At 39.3% G+C, this 12,512-nt stretch overlaps 1 long non-coding RNA gene across 1 annotated transcript; it reads left to right on the forward strand.

The window, feature by feature from the left end:
- Window positions 1–6,714: 6,714 nt before the first annotated feature.
- On the forward strand, window positions 6,715–11,312 carry LOC115351721. Its single transcript, XR_003926881.2, has 3 exons — window positions 6,715–7,700; window positions 10,062–10,159; window positions 10,878–11,312. It is a non-coding gene; the product is annotated as an uncharacterized LOC115351721 (long non-coding RNA).
- The last annotated feature ends 1,200 nt before the right edge of the window (window positions 11,313–12,512 follow it).

Raw genomic sequence — 12,512 nt, forward strand, 5'->3', positions numbered from 1 at the left:
ATTTGCTTGCCTTTCTGGAACACAGTGATAGGTTGGCAAACACAACAGTTACCTGTTTACAATCTAGAAGGATTTCTCATAGCAAACAAAATAGTGCATTTAATGTGTCATAGTTTGGTCCCCAAACCATCCTAACATTTGTGTAGGAACTAGTGTATGAAGTGGTGTCAGAAGCCAATTTGCAGCTGGCTAGTCTGCAAATGATAGGTTTATAGACAGCTTCCATTTTAGATGCAGAATGCCCAGCCTCCTATTTTTAATATACTTCTTTTTTTTAAACTACTAAGCAGTGACGTTGGATTTTTTTTTTGCTATGGAAGAACACACAAATTGATCTTTTGTTTTCAAACCAGACCAACAATTTTAAGCTCTTATTTTCCCAGCTTAATTTCTTTCTGGAAAACATGGCACAATGTTTGATTGATGTGGGCTACAAGAGCTTTTGCTTGGATAAGTGAATCTTGGAACTCCCCGAGTCTCACAGGGATGTGTGAAGAACAATGTTCATGTACAAATCATTTACCTCATTGTGCTCGTCTTACACAGGTGAAGATCTCATTATTGAAACACTGAATTCTATATAAATATTGGGCAAATAAATTTGTACAATTATCTCGCAAAGATAAATAGCTAATGCACTCTCATGGCCTTTGGCCAAAATGTTTCTAATGTGGAAGGCTGAAGGTATTATCAGGAGAATAATCCTACCGACATTTAAATGTGACGGTTTAGAATGTGGGTGCCTTACTTCAGTCTCTTTAAAGTTAATTTTAAGTGCATGTAATATGTTCTTCCATTGATCCAAACCTTCACTTGTTAAAAAGTGAAGGGATTAGATTTATCTGTTGAAGACAGACTATGAGACAAGTAATTAAAATTTATGTAGATTCTCTTACAAACTATCAGCATTACAGTGTTTGGACATACGTAAAGAAACTTGGAAATGTGAAGTAAAAAGCCACTCGGTCACATTCAATGAATGTTGCCAAAGATTAACAGGGCCTTTGAGTAGAAGGATTGCTGTGCATTTATTCCTTTTTCTTTTTTTTTTTTTTTTTGGCGTCTCCTTTTGCTAACTCTTGATGGTTCAGTCTAAGAATTCATTTATATTAAAAATTGAATTTTAAAATAAAGTTACTTTTAAAGTAGTTTGGAATATAGTTACCTTGCTTTATTTAAGAAAAATTTCAGGATGATCAGTTAAGGTGCCACAGTTAGGTTCTGCAGTAGTTTCTGTATTTGAAAATATTTCACAGCTAATGCTCCAAAATAACATTCTGACTAAGGGGAATTTTTTCCTAATTTGACATATGGCAGTGATAAATGTAAACAAAACAGAATACTAAAGTTTTGCTGCTTATTTAATGTAGAAAAACCTCATCTAAACTGGCATCTGCCTGCTCCTTGTAAATTTGTTTTCACTCAATTGTACAGCTAGATTTTGATCAGTATTCTTTGTTCTCTTAAAAATTACATTCAGTTGTGGGCAGGCAAGAAATGCCCCTGTCATTCCAATGACATACAATGTCAAATGATTTGCCAGGATCTTCTACAGTCTCATCCAAAATCTCCTGGATCTCGGTGGGAGCTGGGCTGGGCCATGGAATTACTCAGTATTTGTGCCTAAAACCATAGAACTTGGCCATCCCATTGCTACAGACCTCTTTTATGAACAGAGGGCTATGCAATAGCTATTAAGATGAATTTCTGATTGGGTATGTTTACTGTTCTGAATTATTTTACTCTCTATCACTAAGCATGCTTTTGTTGATTTGTGTTTAAGCTGTAATATTCACAAAAGATTATTTTATACATTTATTAGTTGCAGTGAAAGACTTGCAACCATTCTACCTACTATTACATTTCTAAATTTTGCCTTAATATGACAGTAAGGTTACAGTGTTGGTCTCTGTTTCTGCGGAGACTTAACATGTCCATTCTTTGGGAGCAGCCTAAGATACAAGGAGGAATTCTGTTAAGAACTCGGAAAAATAAGAAACCTTACTACTTACATGCAAGGTGTGCTTTTCAACCTTGGCTTTGTTAACGTAAGCACTGAAGAACATGGCCTCATACATATCAATCGTTTTCTCATATTATATATACATAAGTTAAATCAAATTTAAAACATTTCACAGACATCTCGCCTGGGAGAATGGATGTGAGAACAGATGGACAGTAGTTTGTCACATCATTTAATGCACAGCTGGGAGGCTGATACTATGGCGATAAGCATAGATAACCAGTATATAATAAGTTAGAAGTGTAAGAAGCCAAAATCAAGTATATATGTGTGTGCAACATCTGTGCAACTGGAACAAATTCATAATTAGTTTTCATGGCTATAATATTGCCAGTTATATGTGTGAACTACCCAAACTGGTTTTTAATTTGTTGTACTGCTTTTCAGGTCAATTGGAATTCTGTTGGTATATCAGAAAATAGTTTTTTACCCTCTCTACAAAATTCTGTTCCTATAGGCAATTTTTGGGGGGAGACCGTTTTCCACAAAATAAATGTTTCTAAATGCCATTGGCAGCTGTGAAAATCTAAGCCAGTATCCTTATAAAAATACTCTATGATTTTCACTAAGATTGCAAATAAGTGGGTGGAACTCCATTGAAATAAAAAGCTAGATCATAATTGGATTTGACCATATTTATACAAGATGTGAAAATAAAAATTGCTTTAGTCTTAACATTTAAATTTCTAGACCTGATAGCTCTTTTAAATGGGAACATACACGTTCCTGTAGATCACTGTTTCTTTTTTGAGAGAGAGAGAAGAAAACCAAAACTCCCCAATCTTTTTATATATCTCCCAATCTCATGATTTCTTTATATTTGCCTCATTCCCACTAGTGTGTATCAAAATCACATACAATTATGGATTTTCACTGAGCATTAAGCATTAGAAGGCCATCTATGTAATTTAATAATAGTAGTTGCTACCTATGTTGAGTGTCATCTTGTAAAGTTTTAGATGGTGATATAAAACTGATACAGCCGTCGGTTAGAACTAAATTATTTACACATTGCAATTAAATTAGTGAATCCTTTTCTATGTAGCTATGTAAATCGGCATCCTTGAGGCCCAATAATTTGAAGTGTTTCATGTTTTAATCTTAGGGCAGTTTGAGTTGGGAACCTTAAAGATCCAATCTTAAAAAGACTTGCACAGATGGTAATTACAGACCTGCTCCCATACATAAACCCAGTTATACATCTTGCAGATTAAACATTATAAAATAATTATTTTAAACCAAAGTGCTTTTCCTTACTTTTTTACACTTGAAATGTAAAATAAATGAAAAAAGAACAAAACTTTTTCACAGTCTTAAAAAACCCAATCTTTCTTCATAGTCCTATGAAGAGTTCTCTAGAAACATTGGAGTATGTGAAAACAGGATTTTCCTTCTCAGTTTTTGTAATTGCCAGTTTCATAGGAAGGTAAACATTGGATGATTCATGATATAAACAGAAGTTACTCTTTCCATTTTTCTGTTGTTTATGTTTTGTTATTGTTAGTGTTTTTACGGATAAAAGCCAAATTGTATCCACTATTTTTCAAGAATCAAATGCAGAAGAGGACAGAATATTTATATATGTGTCTGCTAAGCATTTAATATTTTTACACAACATTGTCAAGCATACCTAGGTCATGCTTCTTCACTGTTGGATACATGTATGTGAACTATATTCCCTGATGATGATTCCAGTTAATACATCTGTCAAAGAAAAGTGATTTATTTTTACCACAAATATATTTAAAAATATTCTGTATAGAAAGATATGTATGAGAACAGTCATTCTAATGATAGGAAAAGTTCTGTTTCTAATTTCAGTAGAGGGATTCCTCAAAATTTTAAATGATACAATGTAACAAACAATTTTTAGTCAGATTCACCTTATTAAGGAATAGCTTGAGGTTGCATTTCATTTCTTAAGAATATGCTGGAAAACTGGGGCGGCCAAAACCTGGTTTACTCCATAGGTTCAAATTTCTGTCTTAGAACTAACAGATGAAAGCTGAACAGCTGTTGCTATTAGCTACAGATTTTGAACCAACATATAGCATATAATGGTATAATAAACAATGGTAAACAAATATGCTTCAGAATTTAGAAGAAAGGTTGGAAATCAGTTCATTCAACTCCAGTACCATTGTTTCTCATTTCGGTTTGTCCTATTTAACATAGAAAAAAAAAACCTTTGAGGATACTCAAGATTGCTCTTTTACATAATGGAAATTATTAAACGAGCCATTTGCATTGTTTTTTACACCTCTCCTTTGTCCATGAGTAATTCATTTTCATCTGAATATTCCTGTGGGGCAAACTGGGACATTAATTTTGCAATAAAAGTCCCAGCTAAATTTAACGAATATATATATGAGAATATATATGACATAGGCAGACAGCCATGTAAAAATCCACAGATACATCCTCTAATGGCCAAGTCTCCCATACTTAACCACAAATTGTAATTTTGTAGTAGGTCTATGTTAAAAAAAAATTCTTTGGGTTGGGTAGGGCTGTCATAAGTCTTCATGCTACAGCTAGAGGTAAAAAATTCAACAACTCCACATACACAGTTCAAGGGTGATCATAATTTTAAATCAGAATTGTAGTTTCTGGTACAGATTTTCAGCAACTGTAAACATGCCATGAAGTCAATAAATCCATGTTAATTTGCATCAGTTAGGGATTTATTCTTCCCTTCCTTTCTCTGACACACCTGAAACATGAGGAGTTTCTATCAGTTTGTCAGATTCCTTGCGATAAGAAGCTACAAGATCAAAACCACCTGAGTTAATGGATGTCAAATACCACCGTCAAGAGACATCCAGTATTCTAATCCGCCATACTATGGAGCTGGCCTGAGGTGAGAAGTATTATACATGCATACCAAATTACAGATGCTGGAAGCCAGAATCATTGCCAGGCGATACTCTTTTTCATTTGTCTTAAGTACATGAAGAAAGCTATGGAATCATTACACTTCTTCAGACAGCTATTTTATGTTGTTTGTGCTTGCCATCAATAGTAAACCCACCTGATAATGAAATAACTTCTCCAACTGCCTGATCACCATTTTTGGGGGGGGGGGGGGAAACCCTAAGTTTTTCAACAACCTTGAAGAGAAGATGCATTTCTAGTATCAGTTACCAGAAACTGTAAAAATAAATTCCAGTCTCCACAGCCTGTTGCTGGAGATCTTGCCCCTCCCTCGGGAACCTGGCATGGCAGTACCTAGGAAATCCTCTACTGAGGGCTGAGTAGACTTTTTAAAATTGAAAACAATTTTTAAAACAACAGGAGCATCTGATGCCTCCAGAATATAGGTTCTGATATCCCCCTTGAGGTTTCTCTTTGATTTGGTTCTTTGTCTAGAACTTAAGGTTTTTACCTTTGGGGGCACTAGCACAGGTGAAGTCCAGCCTCTTAAAATGTCTGACCCTCAGAGCATGCATGTGCCTCTGTCCTAAAGCACCTCACATCATTGTTGAAATTCCACCAAGAAAACCCGTCTTTCCTTGTAAACCTGGAAAACAGCTGTCCCATGGGGCCAGCTATTCTTCCCAACGTTTTTGTGAGGGTACAGTTCACATCAGCTACCTAATTAAATCTCTGTTCTGCCTGCCTTATTCTGAGGCTGTCAGCTTCTGTGAAGTAAGAATATGCCTAAAATCTGGTCTGTCCCAGGCATCTAGCACTTTGTGCACACCTTTCCTGGCAAGCAGCATTGACCTTCCCCACAGTATGGCTATTTGTTATTATTTTTGTGGTAGCAGAAGTATGCTAGATGCTAATGAAGTACTTATATTTAGTAAGTGCACTGTTATGTGCTGGCTGTGAAGCTGTCAGCAGCGCTGTTAAAGAGCACAAGCCTAACACAAAGGTGCACTGCACCGAGGATGGGATTTTTATGCTATATAGAAGGGAAGTACATTTAATGAGTTTATTTTGGTTAGCCTTCAGTTTAATTTTGAGTCTGCCAATACTGACATCATTTTTCCAAGCAGGGAGCACCATCTAAGACTTCTCTGCATCACTATCCTTGGGGTGGGCCTGTGTGTGGGCTGATGCAGTGCTCAGCACTCCAGATCATTTCACTTTGGCATCCATTCTGCTTCTGCTGTCTCTATCTCCATATTCTATTTTAGGTGCTTAAAGAGCACCAATCTCCTTAACTAAAATATAACTGAAGCAAGATATTCAGCATCAAATAAGCAAAAAGCAAAAGACTCAAAATAGACTATTTTGTTATTATTATTATTATGGGGTTAAATCACTTAAACATAGGTACCTTCCTACTCCTCCTCCCACTTCTTTCTTTAGTTTGTCTCATCTTGTTCTCTCCTTGGGGATGTACTGCTGGCCCACAAGCTTCTGCAAAAAAAAATGAACTCTGTTCCGTCATGGGTCCATGGGTACCAAGTAGTCATCTAGCTTAATTCTTGCAAAAAAAAGTTATAATTTTGGCTGTCCTGAGATCCTCGCATCAATCCCTCAGCTTCCAGTGGGGCCAGGGAGCGTCCTTTAGAGAGCAAACCTCTTTAGACACCCTTGCCGGGCCCTCGTGCAGGTTGTTCCAGCTGGATGTTCGGAAAGGTAAGGGATCTCGCACCGCTGTCCCGGGCCAGCAACTGCAGCATTGCGTTGCCCTGAAGACACAGCTACATCTAGACCTGCACTTCAAAGTAAAGTGTATTTATTACTTGGTCTGTGGGTATGGGGAAGGGGGTGGATTTTCTACCAGGCATCCCAAAGGACGGCTATGGAGGAATAACTGTCGATATGCTGGGGACTTGTTTGATACAGGAGATGTAAGTAATCTGGTAAGACACCAGGCATCCCTTATCACCTGCCCCTTGTTAGGGGGCTTGCATTTCTCCCTGGTGCTGTGTGTTCTGCGGTCAGCACTAGGGGTACTGGTCGTCACTCTCAAAGGTGCTATGGCTGACATTCACAATTAGCTGAAAGCCATTGCAGGGCTCTCAGCTGTGTCTCTAGCAAATGTCATTTGCCGGCTTGGCACAGACAGCTCTGCAGCTCCTCTGGAGGCACTTCAAAATTTGCCTGAATTGAGACTTTGGCTCGGCTCTGGTGACTCTCCAGGCTCCCGGTCTCCACGCCAGGGACTGCTGATGGCGATTCACATTGTAACAGCAGGGGCCCGGGCGGCACAACGCAAAACGCTTTACTTTCCCAGAGCCTCCTGTAGCCTCCCGAGTGAAACTTTGGTCCCCCCGCCTCTTTCCCGCAGCCAGCGGACCAGGGCGGGAGGGCTCTGCGCTGCGCTCAGCCGGGTCGGCGGCCCTCAGCTGCCCGGGGGAAGGCGGCCGCCGCGCAGCTGGCCCGGCGGCAGCACCCCGCTCCCTGCCGCGTCCCGCAGCGCCAGCGAGGGAGAGGCAGCGGCTCAGGCGTCGGGAGCAACGCTAGGGCAGCCAGGGCACCTCAGTCAGTCAGTCAGTCAGTCAGCCTGCCTGCCTGCCTGCCTGCCTGCCTGCCTGCCTGCCTCGGCGGGCGGCCGCCGACAGCCAGCTGCTCGCCTGCGCCTTCGCCGGCAGCAGGGCCTATATCCTCTCGCGGAAGGTTACCGTGCCCTGGAACGGCGGCCCGCGACGGAAGCGGTACTGAGGCAGCACTTTGTCAGGGGACGCCTGATTGGCTAAAGGGACTCTGCAATGGTTAGCTGGTAAGAGTCAAGCCCTCTGATTGGTTGCGTTGTACCTGCAATGCGTCAAGTGAAGATGCTGGAGTGCGTGTACTGGAGGGCTTCTGTGGGGACGGACGCGGCCGGTGGCGGGTGTGGCGGCGGCGGGGGCCGCCCGGAGCCTGGCCCTGGCCGCGCCCGCAGAGGCTTGCGAGGTCCGCAGGGCTCTCGGCCGTTCCTGGCAGTATGAGTAGCCCTAGCGCTAGATTTCCCGCCTCTTCATGCTGCTGCAGCTTGCAGCAATAGCAATCGCTTGGCTCGTGAGCCAGAACTGCCAGGAAGAAGCTTTTCCTCAGTCAGTTATCTTTTTAGAGCCGGGTTTCTGTATCAGAAAGGCAAAGCCTCTTTTCTCATTCCTTCTCCGTAACACAGGGTGCCAGAGGTACAAAATGTGGCAGTACAAATTTGCCTATTCTGCCCTTCCACTATGAGTGTGAGAAGCATTTCTTGGATCGCTGCTCGAAATGACAGTTTGAGTGACAGTTGGAGGAGGATATGCGCGATAAAGCGATGAGTGATTTCTTAAATATCTTGCTGACATGCTGCAAAATCTTTTCAACGCAAAGAGATGCTTCTGCAAAATCAGACCTGAACTGCGAAGCTGTGGAGGGGCAGGCAAGGTTGGCCTGCCTCCGTCTGGGACTTTGGGACATTGTTGGGTGTCTAGGGGGCCCCTTGGGCCTGGCCAAAGGCCCCTGCAGCCCTGTTGCATAAGGAGCTGCAGACATGCCATAACCACTTGTGTGGGGTTTTTTATATGTCTCTAGTTGAAATGAGCATGGATAAACCAGAAGCAAACAAATAACAAAGCCTTCTCTGCACCAGTAAGAGGCTTACAGGACCGCTTTAAAAACAATGGGAGTTTCAAACCACTGAAAACTTCCTGGCACATCTGCGAAGCTAGATACAATAACCGCCTAAACATAGAAGTAGGTTACAGACACTCATAATATTATCTAAATTCTTCAGTATTTCTGTTATTGGAGTGTTTTCATTGCTCTTTTTCAAAATCCCATTCTTGAAGAGTGAGTCAGCAAGAAGTCTGTGAATGTGTCAGGGAGCAGTATTTTAAATAAGGTTTCACTGCTAAGCAATTATTAAAGAGCATGTTTACATATGAAAAAATTGCAAATTTGCATATGAACATAACGGCCCAATTTCTTGACTCTACTGAAGTTTTCTTCCTAACTACAGTTTTCAGGATAACATTCCTGATGTGCTATTGGAAGGATTTTGAGTTAGATTCCATGGTAATTTGTTTCCTTTATTCTGTTTGCTTGCTAGGAAGTAGAACACTTTTTATTTTAAAATTACTGTGATTTCCTTTTCACAGCCTTACTGAGTACAAACTGCTTTCCTGCTGGCATGAACACTTCTTACTGTCTTTTTTCCAAAGAATTCTTTCAAAATATTAAAAACAATCTAGCCGCTTTTCCTTGTAGTCCTAGCCAAGTGGAACAAGTGCAATGAAACCTTTATGGGAAAATTATATGCCTGTGTAATTATAATTATAACATTTATGAGTGAGGGTTTGCTAAAGTGAAACATAAAAGAGATTGCAAGCTCATTCTGTTTCTTACTTGGTCATTTAAAGTATGATAGCGTTTTCAAAAAATTCATGTTTGAAAATCTTAGGTCTAAACCATCTTGAGGTCTTAACAAATGGAAAGGAAATGGCTATAAAGCACTGGTAAAGGCATCGCAAAGTATTCTCCAGAACAACCTTAAACATTGTATATTAGTCATAAAGCCAATTTGTTGTATTAATTTATTATAATGACTGTACAAATAACAGAACTACATTCATGTCAGAGAACCTAAAAAAAGCTTTTAGAAGTGACATCATCATTCAATGAGAAATAAATATACCAATTTCAGGGCTAACAAGTAAATCATTGTTGCCCCAAATAGTCTTCTGGAAAGCAGACTGTTTAAAAGGTAAACTCAAGAGCTTTAGTGTGTTCAGAACAGCAATTATATTCTAAGAATTAGCTTACTTTGAGCACAAGTTGCTGGAATGAATCAATGGGAATAAATACCACTTACATGTTTATTAGAAAGAGCTACATTGATCAAGTTCAGGTAATTCCAAATCGATCAGCTCTGAGTGATAATGCTACATTTTTTTTTTTTTTACGGGTGCTCTACGTAGGCCATGTCCAAAGCCATCAGTGAGTATGGGAAAGGTAATACAGAGTAGTAAGCAGAGTTCATTACGGTTCTAAATATATCACATTCAAAACATTCTGACTAAAAACATGCACAATCCATTTAAAGCAACCATTTTAAAAGCAATGTATTTACAGCAATGTCATTACACTAACATCTGTTAAATATATGCAGGTCTGCCATCTTATGGAGCCTGAATGGTACTACCAAATAACAGAATATGGAACTACATGTTCACATTCAGAGAATAGTTTGAATTTTTTCTTTTTCAGGTAATGTGTCCTTTCTTCTAAAACTTGTGCCATTTTGACTCATTGTTTCTATTTGATATGTGTATTTATTGCATTTATATATGCATGCAAGTATACACATGTAAACACACAGTCAAATAAAGGCATTACAGTTGCACGTTCAAGCATGGAAAAGCTGGGAAGTGTTAAAGTTGAAGTGGGTTGTTTACATTATACAACAGCCTTGAACAGCATCATCCTGTGCTATTTTTTTCTTCGGGACCACTGTCTGATTCAGCGTTCAGGTTAGACGGTGCTATTTAGTGAATAGCTGTTCAGAATTTTGCTTTAGCCTCTTTGTTTGGAGTGTGACTATGCTGTATTTGCTGCAAGCTAGTCAAGCCCTATTCTAAAGACAAAATTATTAATTTCTATGTGGGCTTTTCTGTAGCTGTTATTATTAGAGTATTATTATGAACAATTTTGAATGAAGTTTCTACAGGCCAAGGCAGACAATCATCATGGAAATTTTCAGCGCAAGTGATTAAAGTTTGGCAAAGCTATTAAAGTTGCTAAAATGATGCTCTTTGTTTGTTTGTTTTTATTTTCTATTTTTATAAAAGCTGATGTCAGACAAACTTGATAAGTGACTTTTGGGTCAGCCAAGAACAAATGCACAAGAACACAAGAGTGTTATAATTAATACATCAAATATTATTATATGTTATTTTCTCTTTAACTGGTGCAAATTTATTTTTAGGTGAAAAGGATTCCTCAGGAAGACCTTATTACTTTGCTTTTGAAAAGTTTGAGGTGAGTTAGGAAAGTGGTTGATCTAAGTGATTGTGACTGTGATACCATCAGATACTGCAGTGGAGCACTTAAGCAAATTGTCCAGCATTCAGTGAAGTTTTGGAGAGTTTTACCAGTTGCTGGAAAACCTGGTAGCACCTGGAATCTAAACACTTAGGAGAATGTCTGATTTCACTGAGTTGTACCTGTACTAGAAAATACATTATATTTTCTCCATTTAGTGTCATTTGCAGATGTTCACATCTACCCTGATACTCTTGCTGGGAAAAGACACTGAGCACAAACTGCCATTTAGATTACTGTGAAATGAATTTGATGATGTGAAATACTACTTACCACCACAATAAAAGTCTTAGCATAATTGGTTCTGTGTAAGAACAAATGGAGTCTTCACCTTGTCAGTTACTTCCCACTTATAAGAAAGGTTTTCTCCCCCATTTGATCTTGCTTGATTGTGATATCATATTTTCACATGTGTCAGAGTCCAATACTCTCTGACCAGGTTCTTTTAGATACTCCACATGAGAGTTTTATGTTTAACATCAAATTTATTTATTTTGTATATTCGTTGTTACATGAGATTTTTATTTAGAAGATTGATACAGCAATGTACTGAAATCACAACACAAGGATAAAATAGCTGTTGCAATATACAGGTCGATCACAATAAAAACATAATTCTTGTTATGAATCTCTGTATGCTCACCCTCACGATGCTGGGCATCCCCAGTCACCAGGAAAGAGTACATGAGTTGAAGCCAGCTCAAGCCCATTGCTCTCTCCAAAATGCATGTTGGTTGCTCAGTTTCTATACTCTGTTTTTGGCTGAGCCATGTACATGCTTCTCCCGTGCCATTTTGGTCTGCCTAGCTCAAGAAGACATTGTTCTCTACTAGTTTTCTCAGGGAAGGCTGTTTATACAGCATGATGACCCACTGATACAGCCATATATCTAAAACAAAGGTTACCCTCCAGTCCCCTTTGTGTTGAGGTAAGTTCAGCTTTAGGATAATTGGTGGTCATTCTTTACAGTCTTCCTTAAGATAATTATTTTTTTGCTCATCTCCACTGAGCCTTGATCCTTGTAGGGTGGTGTATGTTGGTTGCATTCCACCCCTTGGCTTAGCCCAGCATTCAGCAATTATTGGTGTTGCACAGTGAGCTTAATACATTCATCGTATGAATTACCAGCCCTCTTGCCATGGTGAAGATGAGAGCATATGGGAAACAGGTTATTTACAGGTTTAGTATGTGATTTAACATGTCTCAGGCATACATTCTCATTGTCAGTATTCCCATGGTGATAAGGTAACCCAGTATTTTCCTGCAAAAGAAGACATCTAGGTCTCGGACATAATCTAAGCCCCAGTTATTGTTAACTTACTCCCTGTAGTGTCTACAGAATCCCATACTCCTTTTCCTTTGTAAAACTTTATTTTTAAAATGTCATCCATTATCAGATTGTATTTCTCTGGGCAAGGGAAAAGTAGCAAACCACCAGTTTAAACCAGCAATGATTTCTGGACCAGTTGCAGCTTGGGTGGGTGCACATTCTCTACACCACTGTTTCTACTGTGAGGAT

Source organism: Aquila chrysaetos, chromosome 2 (genome assembly GCF_900496995.4).
Source record: "Aquila chrysaetos chrysaetos chromosome 2, bAquChr1.4, whole genome shotgun sequence".
Taxonomy (NCBI): domain Eukaryota; kingdom Metazoa; phylum Chordata; class Aves; order Accipitriformes; family Accipitridae; genus Aquila; species Aquila chrysaetos.